Here is a 12,842-nt window from a genome sequence, read left to right as displayed (position 1 = left end):
CAGCCGCAGTGACCGAGCCATTCTAGGCGCTTCAGTCCGGAGCCGCTCTGCTGCTACAGTCGCAGGTTAGAATCCTGTATCGGGCGTGGATGTGTGTGATGTCCTTAGGTTAGTTAGGTTTAATTTGTTCTAAGTCTAGGGGACTGCTGACCTTGGATGTTAAGTCCCACAGTGCCTACAACCATTTGAACCTTCACTTGCTTTTTTTTGACCGCACACGTATTTGGTAATTGCCCCATATCACATTTACATAACTGAACTTTCCGTCGGTTCTTAGAAGAACATGATTATAATAAGAAATAGAAAACACTTCATAATGTTCTGCATATCGTTAGAAAATACAAAATCGTTAAGGCTTTCGTGGCCAATTGTTGACACACTGCCTGTCGGCTGCCATCTCCCGTTCCTCGGGCGACGTTTGTATCATGATTTTTGCGACGTTTCGCCAGCACGTGTGGCTGGCACTTTCAGAGCTTCACCCTCCACTGGTGGTGGTGGACTGGAGTCCAGCTCGCGGCCGCTGATTACATGTACCTGGCGCGCCATCGTCCAAGGGTTTTACCGTTGCCATTACCGCTGCGGTTCTCCCCTTTCTACCTGCAACGGTTGTCAGCAGCAGCACGGGAATCCAGGACCCCTTAACCATGAGCCTTTCTTCTTCCTTGTTGAAGCTAGTCTTGTGTGTTTGTGTATTTCTGTAGCTTCCCTGAAGAAACGGGTGTGATAGTTCATCTGTGTAGAGAAAACTACCATGCCGGTGGATTTCACTATTGGGTCGGTCTTATACAGCGCGTACTCTGCCACGACCGATTTATCCACTTGTCCCAACCTGCAGTGCCGCTTATGTTCAGTGAGCCAGGTGTTCATTGATCGTGCAGTCATTTCAGCATATTTTTCACTTGTACATGGTACGTCGAATATTTTCAACATTGTAAGTGCGCCCGTTCTCTCATTTGTCGATCTGAATCACTCTTTGATCGCGGTCAGTTTATAAATACCAGAATGAGATTTTCACTCTGCAGCGGGGTGTGCGCTGATATGAAGCATCCTGGCAGATTAAAACTGTGTGCCCGACCGAGATTCGAACTCGGGACCTTTGCCTTTCGCGGGCAAGTGCTCTACCAACTGAGCTACCGAAGCACGACTCACGTCCGGTACCCACAGCTTTACTTCTGCCAGTATCCGTCTCCTACCTTCCAAACTTTACAGAAGCTCTTCTGCGAACCTTGCAGAACTAGCACTCCTGAAAGAAAGGATACTGCGGAGACATGGCTTAGCCACAGCCTGGGGGATGTTTCCAGAATGAGATTTTCACTCTGCAGCGGAGTGTGCGCTGATATGAAACTTCCTGGCAGATTAAAACTGTGTGCCCGACCGAGACTCGAACTCGGGACCTTTGCCTTTCGCGGGCAAGTGCTCTACCAACTGAGCTACCGAAGCACGACTCACGTCCGGTACTCACAGCTTTACTTCTGCCAGTATCCGTCTCCTACCTTCCAAACTTTACAGAAGCTCTTCTGCGAACCTTGCAGAACTAGCACTCCTGAAAGAAAGGATACTGCGGAGACATGGCTTAGCCACAGCCTGGGGGATGTTTCCAGAATGAGATTTTCACTCTGCAGCGGAGTGTGAGCTGATATGAAACTTCCTGGCAGATTAAAACTGTGTGCCCGACCGAGACTCGAACTCGGGACCTTTGCCTTTCGCGGGCAAGTGCTCTACCAACTGAGCTACCGAAGCACGACTCACGTCCGGTACTCACAGCTTTGGTAGAGCACTTGCCCGCGAAAGGCAAAGGTCCCGAGTTCGATTCTCGGTCGGGCACACAGTGTTAATCTGCCAGAAGTTTCAGTTTATAAATAGTCTTTAAGCTGTGTCTGCACAATATACGACCTATTCTGTCCGTCATTCTGGCAACGTATGGCAGAAAGGCCGTGTCCGACATTTCATTTTCCGATGAGCCACTTCGTCGAGTGACACTTCTTATGTAAGTGGTGGAGTACCCATTGCTCCTCTGAACTGTTTCTAGTTGTTGCTTCTCGCGTCTGAGGTGCTGTTGCTCAAATATTCGTCTAGCTCGCGTTATGAGGAGATTAATCATGCATCTTTTATGACTCGGGTGCTGATTTGACAGATTGTGCATTGTGTCGGTTTTCGATACACGCCCTGTCCCAGGATTTCACCATCCCTCATGACCTTAAAGGGCAGCTGTTGGTCTTTCCCACCTCCACGGTAAATTTCACATTGCCATGGAGTATCCAGATGTGTTTTAGGAAGTCACCGAGCTGTCCCTCACCATAGCCGCACACAATCAAGGTGCCGTCGACGTCTCTGTACCGCATTTTAGGTGTTGAAGGTTCCCCATTTTAGACGCGATACGTCATCAAGTTGTTTCAAGCATGTCTCACCACGAGCCATTTCATGTGAAACAGCAAGTTCTATGAAGAGTTGGAGGCCGTCGTCTTGGGTAATCCACTAGTTCTAGTGACGGCCAGCTTCTTTATGGAAGATTTGGAAGCACAGGTGCTATATTTGGAATCTTGTGGTCCTAAGGTGTGGTACGGATACGTCGATGACAGCTGCTTTGTGTATAGCCATGATGAGCAACAGCTCAGTGACTTCCTAAAACACATAAGGATAGCCGGCCGCGGTGGTCTCGCGGTTCTAGGCGCGCAGTCCGGAACCGTGCGACTGCTACGGTCGCAGGTTCGAATCCTGCCTCGGGCATGGATGTGTGTGATGTCCTTAGGTTAGTTAGGTTTAAGTAGTTCTAAGTTCTAGGGGACTGATGACCACAGCAGTTGAGTCCCATAGTGCTCAGAGCCATTTGAACCATTTGAACATAAGGATACACCATGCCAATGTGAAATTTACCGTGGATGTGGGAAAGACCAACAGCTGTCCTTTAAGGTCATGAGGGATGGTGAAATCGTGGGACAGGGCGTGTATCGAAAACCGACACACACACGGACCAATACCTACACAATCTGTCAAATCACCACCCGAGTCATAAAAGATGCATGATTAATCTCCTCATAACGTGAGCTAGTCGAATATTTGAGCAACAGCACCTCAGACGCGAGAAGCAACAACTAGAAACAGTTCAGAGGAGCAGTGGGTACTCCACCACTTACGTAAGAAGTGTCACTCGGCGAAGTGGCTCATCGGAAAATGAAATGTCGGACACGGCCTTTCTGCCATACGTTGCCAGAATGACGGACAGAATCGGTCGTATATTGTGCAGACACAGCATAAAGACTATTTATAAACTGACCGCGATCAAAGAGTGATTCAGATCGACAAATGAGAGAACGGGCGCACTTACAATGTTGAGAATATTCGACGTACCATGTACAAGTGAAAAATATGCTGAAATGACTGCACGATCAATGGACACCGGGCTCACTGAACATAAGCGGCACTGCAGGTTGGGACAAGTGGATAAATCGGTCGTGGCAGAGTACGCGCTGTATAAGACCGACCCAATAGTGAAATCCACCGGCATGGCAGTTTTTTATACACAGCGGAACTATCACACCCGTTTGTTCAGGGAAGCAACAGAAGTACACAAACTTAACACTAGCTTCAACAAGGAAGAAGAAAGGCTCAAGGTTAAGGGGTCCTGGATTCCCGCGCTGCCGCTGACGACCGTTGCAGGTAGCAAGGGGAGAACCGCAGCGGTAATGGCAACGGTAAAACCCTTGGACGATGGCGCGCCAGGTACATGTAATCTACGGCCGCGAGCTGGACTCCAGTCTACCACCAGCAGTGGAGGGTGAAGCTTTGGCAGTGCCAGCAACTCGTGTTGGTGAAACGTCACAAAACTCATGAAACAAACGTCGGTCATCGTCTGTTTCCCTTCCATGTTCTTTATGCACTGTCTTCTATTAGGGCATGCACATTGAAAGATAGTGAGACAGCAATGAGTAGAACCGATTATTCTTTCCAGGCACATTCGCGAGATTATTGTGATAAATATCGATTGATTCAGAATCTAGAATCAGTCTTCTAAAATACCCAAGGCTCCATCGTGCTTGATTGGAAATGGGAATATAATTAGAATATTTAAAATTATACTTGTTTGGTTTGGCTGGGATATAACAATTCACAAATAACATACTGAGTCGTGCATATCTATCAGGTACTTGTAATGTTGATCGGAAAAGTTTCAAAGACGGCACCCAAACAGCCGTAAAACTATGCAGTAAAAGGAGGTGGAGGGTACTGAGCATATAGGCATTACAACTGATTGCATCGTTTGTAAGGAATTATTTTAGCATAGAGAAGAAGTATAGCTTAATACTAAAAAATTGCACCTAAGAATAATATGAAATTTAAAACTATAAAAATTATTTTTGTTCCTTTTCTTCTGATTGTATGTTTCTACGTTAAATTATGTACACGCTTTGTGTAAATAGGTTTCTTACACGTAATGTAAATTTACCAACAGCCATCTATAGTGCGTCTTTTTCTTCCTAACTCCTTCACCTCCGTTTGTTTTTTGAGACTACAATAGTTACGGCCAAAAATCGTGCTCAGGAAGAGTGTGGTTCATGTAATGGTCTGCCCACACTGCTTATGGTGACTGCGCTTTCCCTAAACTACTTCACACCAATGCAGTGTTCGTTTCTTTCAAAAAATCATGTCTATTTCTTCCTGCTATCATACAGCTGAGCTAACTCTCTGTAATGGTTTGCTGTGGGCAACAAGTTAAATCTTCACACTCGTGTAGTACTACTGCCACCTCTACAACCCCTGCAGCTTTGGTTATTGGAATAACAATATTGACGGAAGCAGATCATTATAACAGTGCATTAATTTTGGGGCGTGAGTGACGTTTTCATAAGTAACCATCCTGCACTACACATTTGTTTTGTGACAGTGCACTGTAGTGCCTCCTGCTTCTCCTCTCCCACGATTCATTTAGGCCTCACTATTCCAATCTTGAATGACGCGTTAAGGCTGCCTTCGCCCAACGGACAGCGGATCGTTTCGCCAAGGGATCGTTTAGCCAGTGCCAGAGCGTTTCCAATAACGGAGAGTTTTGCAACTGAGATATGGAGATAGTACATTCCAGAAATTTAGGGCAATATATTACTGCCTCCCATAACGTGATAATCCGAAATTAGAGCTAATAAAGGAGACTTAACCGACGATCATTCTTCTTACACATCACTCATGAACGCTATAGAACGTTGGGAACAGATAGGTGTACGAGAGGTGTGGATGTAGATAGAGATGGACAGTATTTATTATACAGTGCTATCCTGCCGTTATTTCTTTATCGTTCTCTGTGCTAATTGTTAGAGCCTTTCTTTCCAGCATTTGAAGCAGCTTCATAGTACCCACGGATCACTGTATAGTGTGTGACGAGTTTGCTTTTCAGTTACTTCTTCCGTTCTTTCTTGAGTCTCTGCTTTCCAATCTCTTGGAATTCTTCAATTACCTCTATCTGAAATTAAACTAAGGAATTTAAGTAATGTAACCATCAGTGAGTTTCTCATGGCCAGACGAAGATTTCTGTTCAGACGACTATGGGTTATTTAGCGTATGGCTAATACAGACATATCATGAAGTTAAATTACATATACGTATGTACATATTGACACACAACAAACCTAAGTTTGTCTTTACAAATGAATATCCAGTCCTTCAATCCAGTGCACTGCATCTGGAGTTGCTAGCAGGAAGTCCTCTTCAGCGCTGTGATAGGCTCGAATCCAGCATTCACTGACAATGTGGTGAACAGTCTGGTACGGAGCCCCGCAGTCACAGGCTGGATCAGGCAGCTTCTTCCACTTAAAGAGAGCATCCCTGCATCGGCCATGGCCGGCACGAATTCTGTTGAGAGTAGTTCAGGTCTTGAGTGGTAGGTCGGATCCACTTGGAAGTTTAGCATCTGAGAAGATGCTACGTAAGTCCACATCTGTCACTGTTTCCCACCGACCTTTCCATTCATGAAGAGATTTGAAATCCTTAGCAACCATGTCAGCAGCATCGCACAGAGTTGGATGGCGTGATTTCAGTCTCTTACGATTTAGAAGTGGCAGTCCGCTATGCACTGGTAGGTTAGAATTCCTGGAGATCTTTTGTAATTCCCTCATAAGGGCAGTACATCTATGGAGATCAGGAGGCATTATACAGGTTAACAGTGGAAGCCAATAAACTGGAATAGATCTGATTGCGCCGGATGTTATGCGCATTGTCGTATTCAGCTGGGTATCAAAGAGCCTTGTATGATGACTGTTCGTCCAAACTAGCGCACAATACTCAGAACTTGAGTACACCAAGCCCAGAGCTGAAGATCGCAGGGTGGTTGCTGAAGATCCCCAGTTAGTTCCGCATAGCGTATGGAGGATGTTGTTTCGAGTCTGCAACTTTTGAGCTAAGTAAAGAGGGTGTTGATTGAATCATAGTGTACGATCCAGGATGACACCAAGATATTTTGGGTTCCAATTATGATGAAGAAGTCTGACTCTGAAACTTACTTCCAGTTTTAGGGTCGTCAACCGATTATTTAGATGGGTGAAACACACTTCTGTTTTACTCACACTGGGTTGGAGTCTCCATATTTTGAAGTAATTATCTAATGCACACAGGTCATCGGTTAGAATCTCTTCTGTTGTCTTCATCTCCTGGTGTCATAAGGCCAGAGCCAGGACATCGGTTTAGCAGTATTTTCTGGACGAAGTGTCAGGTAGATCAGATATACACTCCTGGAAATTGAAAAAAGAACACCGTGAATTCATTGTCCCAGGAAGGGGAAACTTTATTGACACATTCTTGGGGTCAGATACATCACATGATCACACTGACAGAACCACAGGCACATAGACACAGGCAACAGAGCATGCACAATGTCGGCACTAGTACAGTGTATGTCCACCTTTCGCAGCAATGCAGGCTACTATTCTCCCATGGAGACGATCGTAGAGATGCTGGATGTAGTCCTGTGGAACGGCTTGCCGTGCCATTTCCACCTGGCGCCTCAGTTGGACCAGCGTTCGTGCTGGACGTGCAACCGCGTGAGACGACGCTTCATCCAGTCCCAAACATGCTCACTGGGGGACAGATCCGGAGATCTTGCTGGCCAGGGTAGTTGACTTACACCTTCTAGAGCACGTTGGGTGGCACGGGATACATGCGGACGTGAATTGTCCTGTTGGAACAGCAAGTTCCCTTGCCGGTGTAGGAATGGTAGAACTATGTGTTCGATGACAGTTTGGATGTACTGTGCACTATTCAGTGTCCCCTCGACGATCACCAGAGGTGTACGGCCAGTGTAGGAGATCGCTCCCTACACCATGATGCCGGGTGTTGGCCCTGTGTGCCTCGGTCGTATGCAGTCCTGATTGTGGCGCTCACCTGCACGGCGCCAAACACGCATACGACCATCATTGGCACAAAGGCAGAAGCGACTCTCATCGCTGAAGACGACACGTCTCCATTCGTCCCTCCATTCACGCCTGTCGCGACACCACTGGAGGCGGGCTGCACGATGTTAGGGCGTGAGCGGAAGAAGGCCTAACGGTGTGCGGGACCGTAGCCCAGCTTCATGGAGACGGTTGCGAATGGTCCTCGCCGATACCCCAGGAGCAACATTGTCCCTAATTTGCTGGGAAGTGGTGGTGCGGTCCCCTACGGCACTGCGTAGGATCCTACGGTCTTGGCGTGCATCCGTGCGTCGCTGCGGTCCGGTCCCAGGTCGACGGGCACGTGCACCTTCCGCCGACCACTGGCGACAACATCGATGTACTGTGGAGACCTCACGCCCCACGTGTTGAGCAATTCGGCGGTACGTCCACCCGGCCTCCCGCATGCCCACTATACGCCCTCGCTCAAAGTCTGTCAACTGCACATACGGTTCACGTCCACGCTGTCGTGGCATGCTACCAGTGTTAAAGACTGCGATGGAGCTCCGTATGCCACGGCAAACTGGCTGACACTGACGGCGGCGGTGCACAAATGCTGCGCAGCTAGCGCCATTCGACGGCCAACACCGCGGTTCCTGGTGTGTCCGCTGTGCCGTGCGTGTGATCATTGCTTGTACAGCCCTCTCGCAGCGTCCGGAGCAAGTATGGTGGGTCTGACACACCGGTGTCAATGTGTTCTTTTTTCCATTTCCAGGAGTGTATATAGGTTGAACAGTAATGGTGAGAGGACTGATCCTTGAGGCAATCCGTTGTTCAGCTTCCTCTCCCTACTTATGTTGCTTCTAGTGATTACCTGGAACTTCCGATCGCTTAGCATGCTGCTAATCAGTCGAGCCATTGTTCTGCAGGGTATGATGCGGAGAAATTTGTAGATAAGGCCTTCCCTCCACACAGTGTCGAAGGCGGCAGTTAGATCAACAAACGTCACAGATGTTTTCTGCTTCTTTTGGTATCCTGAATCTATGAAGGATGTGAGAGACAATACTTGGTTGCAGCAGCTACGCCCTGGTCTGATGCCTGCCTGATCAACTGGAACGTTCTCTAGGATAGCGCTACTTATTCTGTTATATACTAGCCTATCAAAAAGCTTGTTGCAGCAGCTAAGTAGGGCAATGGGGCGATAGCCTTGTGCCATGCTGCTGGGCTTGCCAGGTTTCAGAACAGATATTACCTTCGCCTTTTTAAACTCCAATGAAAGTTGACCAGTCAGCAAGATGTCAGTGAAGAATTCTGCCAGCCATATGGATGGATACCATCGAATCCAGGCAGCTTAAGAGGTCTGAGGTCCTTCAGTTCAGAGTCAATGTCTGAAGCTGTGAAGGAATGGGTGTAATCAGATGAGGGAGATGCCTTCTTTTTCAGGTCACGAAGCTGTCGTCTGATATGTCTTATATGTTTCTTGTCAGAAGGCGCCCTTGAGGTAGTAATGACGTGGGAAGGAATTTGGTCTGGTGTTACTTCGGCATTTTTTCTGCATGCTGGTGCACTTCCTCCTAGTTTTCTCAGAAGACTCCATGCTTTCCTGTAAGTCCATATTTTCGACTGTTTCTGTTCATCTATGCCTCCGAGACATGCCCAAGCTGGACGATAGTTCCGTAGCTATCTCTGTGTCACCACTTTGCTGGAAGTGTTGGTACAATGTTTCACTTTCATCATTCCATCCTGGAACATATTCTTTTTGATATCCTCTTGGCATACACTTTTTAGCTGTTGCTGTTACTGCACCAATGAAGCGTTGCTAGTTCTTATGTGATGGAGGTATCCAGCGAATGGTCTTATTCAGTTCCGTTGAAAACTTCATCCAGTCAGCTTTCTGGAAATTGCATCGAGCATGCGGGGTGGATCGTATGACAGGAACCGTGCAGCCAATTTGTATTATTACAGGTCCGTGTTGGCTGTGAGGAAAGACACCTATCACTATCCTTGTGGCGCTGATGGGAAAGCCAATTTCGTTGCATCTAGCAATGCATAAGTCAGGATTTGAATCCTTGTCCCAAGCAGCTGACCTGAAAGTGCCTTGATCTTTGGCATCAAACACTAGATGAAGATTATTCTCTTCAACACATTCCGCAAGCATGCCCCCATTTTCATCATTTTCAGAGTTCGTGGTGACTATTGAAGTCTCCTATGTAAATTGCAGGATGTTCTGCTGTGTGTAAGACAAAATCAGGCCATGTTGTTTTGGGTGGTTTGTAAACATTTGTAATAGTAATACTGTGAAATTGTATGATAACTGTATGTATATCGCGCTCCACACTTACAGAAATCAGTGAAGCTTCGTTTATGTTGTTACGGACATACGTAGCAATTCCATACACCTCATGGTAAGTTATACCAAGTACAGAATATCCAGGAATTCTACCTCGGCTTCGGAATATTTCTTCGCTGGAAACACGAATTTCCTGAATGGCGACAACATCGATATTGTTGTCCAGCAAACATTTTCACAGGTAGTCACACTTTACCCTGCTAATGCTTTCGATAAACAGTTGAGTCTGATAGATGGTCCAATGTTTCTTGTTAATGGGCTCTGAAAAGAACTGTTTCTGCTATTTATTTGATATGTTGTTGCCAGGAGATTCTACGGACATTATGGCTGGCCATAATCACTGTTGTTCAATTAGCGCCACCCAAAAGGCAGGTGTAGGGTATTTTGAGGTTAAACCTATGGACGTGAGCATCGCTACCTCCGAAGAACACCATAAAATCCAATGAAGAAAGTAAGATTTATTGTGAATAGGAAGATACGGAATAGAGTTGTTATGCCCAGGGCCAAGGTCATGTTTTCATCATGATGTCGAGCGAAGAGCGGGCGGTGAGTGATCCTCTGGAGTACCAGAGAGCTAGTGAAACATCGCTCAATTAAAAACCATTTATTGGCGAGAATGTTACATCACTGCATCTTCTTCCCTTCGTTGCCTAGCAACGACCTTGCGGTGTCCGCACTGCTTGAAACCGAGGTCGCACATCAGTGCCCTTCAAGGAAGTTGAAAGTAGGTTCTGGCGTTGCCTGCGGTCTGTGCCACAGTCCGTAGGAAGACGCGACGATCGTGCGTCTCCGCAGGTCAGCGTCTGTGGACGTCTTTCTGAGTCTCAGAGCTGTCGATGAGTGAAGCCGCGCTTAGACTCATTCCCAGAGTGCTCCGTACCCCCGTAGTCAGTTGTCGAGATGGCTTGGAGCTGGAAGATCCAAGAGCGGCACGATGGACAACTGTTGTGTGGTTCCAGTATACATCCAGTAAAGTTGTACTTTTATTGAAACACAGGACCAAGTTGACGAGCTTGCAGAAGGGCAGATCAGTTCTTCATCCGGAGAAGATCGGCCCGGTCCCGATCATCAGGCAGTCACTGTTGTGACCTTCATATCTTCGGCTATCGGATCAGAAGCCTCTTCCACGGCCGAACATCTGTGGACGACAGCAGTGGACGCCAAATTGACAGCAGCTTGTAGTACTTGCTGAATTCAATAGAGCATCGATCCATATCAGTGATGCACATGGAATGGACTCACTTTGAGAATGAGCTTGAGGAGGGCGGAGGTTTTATAGCACGCAATGATATGATCCCTCCCGCACTGGTGTCCGAATGTGCTCTCGCTTTCTGAGCCTGTCAGAACTCTTGGCTGCTCTAGTATTTAACTTCAGGGCTTCAGAACATTCCTTCATGCGAAGTTCGCATCCTGAGAGTATTCTTAAGGGAATTCAGGACCAAGTTACTATATTTAGCCTCGTAGAGCGTTCTGTCTCCTCGCGCTGTTGTCAAAATTCTAAATCAGTTATTCATGCCTTCCCTCCCGCAAAGTCTGATGAAGCGAGCTCCAGCTTGTCTGTACCACAGGCCTCGCATGTTGACATTCGATCATGATACCGTTCCGGAGCTGGCAGACGTGCCCTGGTTTCTAATCAAGTTTTAATCCTGTAACTAGTTACTATTCCACAGTTCAAAAGAGTGAACTTATCTAAATAGTTCGGTGATGGTACCATTCTAATTACAGTGAAACACATGCTAACTGCAAAAACTTACCTTCAGTAGAACTTATCGACGACACAAACAGAGGACGACGAGGTAGAAAGAGTATGCAAAGAAACGAATAGGTAAAATGAGAGGAATATCTAAACACTTCGGGTAATTAGATCGCTATAGCAGAGGAAGGAAAAGAAGGCAGAGTTGCATGAAAATACGCGATTAAAGAGAAAGGAAAAGACGCCTTGAGTCATTGAATAAATTCTAGCTTGTAGTAGCAAGCTCCAATAAAATCTAGAAGACACACCAATGTACCAGTTAAAGTACAATAAAATTCCGAGAGACAAGCAATGGCATGTGATCATGAACGATTGACTTCCGGCGTGCATCATTCAAAGAAAACACCAGTTATAAACTTCGAAGCCACTCACAAATCCTAAACCCCTTAAAAACTTGTACTATTTCCTAATCAATTCCTTATTCCTTCTCCCTGATGCTTAAACCTGTTGTGGCGTGTGATGTAACTTTGCCTATGTTGTGTTGTACAATTTCAGCAAGATTACAAAATAACTAGTTACTTATTATTAATGTAGCATGAGTTTTTATTTAATCGTTGCTTTTCACGACTAATGATCGTGATTTTGTTAAAGAAATCTACACCTGGGAACGAGTAGCAATGTTGTCTGTCAACCAGTGTGCATGTCACTAAGTTCATTCACAAAAGTAATCATTTATAACAAGTAAACAAGATAAATGTATGATAAGTAATCTGAACTAAACAAGAATAATGATTTTTAGTAATTTCAGTGCCGTTGTTTAAAAGAATCTTTGCTAGTTGCAGATCGTTTATCGAATTTAACGCTACTGTTATTGGAGGCGGCAACACTTTCCTTTAAGCAAAATGAACAGTTTTGTCACACAACACCTCACGTACACAACACTAATGTATTTTCCTGTCAAAATATTTCATAAACGTTGTTACAAAATAACCAGCTTTCATACCTCAGCAGATATGGACTTACATGTATGATGCTGTTTGCATGTATTCACAGTCTAACTGGAATTTATTACCTCAGAGTGCGTCCTCGGCCACCAATGCACAATTATTATCATAATTATAACCAACAATATTTACGTTTGTATAGAAAATCAGTTTAAAACTGCCGCTGCAATATTTCACTAAAGATAATTAAGACAATCACATATCGACTCTGGTTCAGGCTGTTTTTTTACTCCTTATAAAATATGTGTTAATTCTCTTCCCACCTTCACTATATACATTAACATTTGAAAATATTTCTCAACGTTAGAAGACTTAATATTTACAATTTACTAATAAACTGCGCTGTAGATCAATAGCGCTAATGGCTGCGCTCCTTTGTAGTTGTGCAGAAAACTTGACATTTATATAGGACGAGAATTACAATGAAATAAAACTCCAAACAA

The 12,842-nt window shown here is 45.6% G+C and overlaps 1 non-coding gene across 1 annotated transcript; it reads right to left on the bottom strand.

Moving 5' to 3' along the window:
• Positions 1 to 1,066: 1,066 nt before the first annotated feature.
• Trnas-cga (transfer RNA serine (anticodon CGA)) lies at positions 1,067 to 1,141 on the bottom strand. The gene has a single exon. It is a non-coding gene; the product is annotated as a tRNA-Ser (tRNA).
• Positions 1,142 to 12,842: the final 11,701 nt, after the last annotated feature.

The sequence above is a fragment of the Schistocerca gregaria genome, chromosome 1 (assembly GCF_023897955.1).
Source record: "Schistocerca gregaria isolate iqSchGreg1 chromosome 1, iqSchGreg1.2, whole genome shotgun sequence".
In the NCBI taxonomy this organism is placed as follows: domain Eukaryota; kingdom Metazoa; phylum Arthropoda; class Insecta; order Orthoptera; family Acrididae; genus Schistocerca; species Schistocerca gregaria.
Note: the sequence above shows the minus strand (reverse complement) of the source record. Positions and strands in the feature narration are given on the sequence as shown.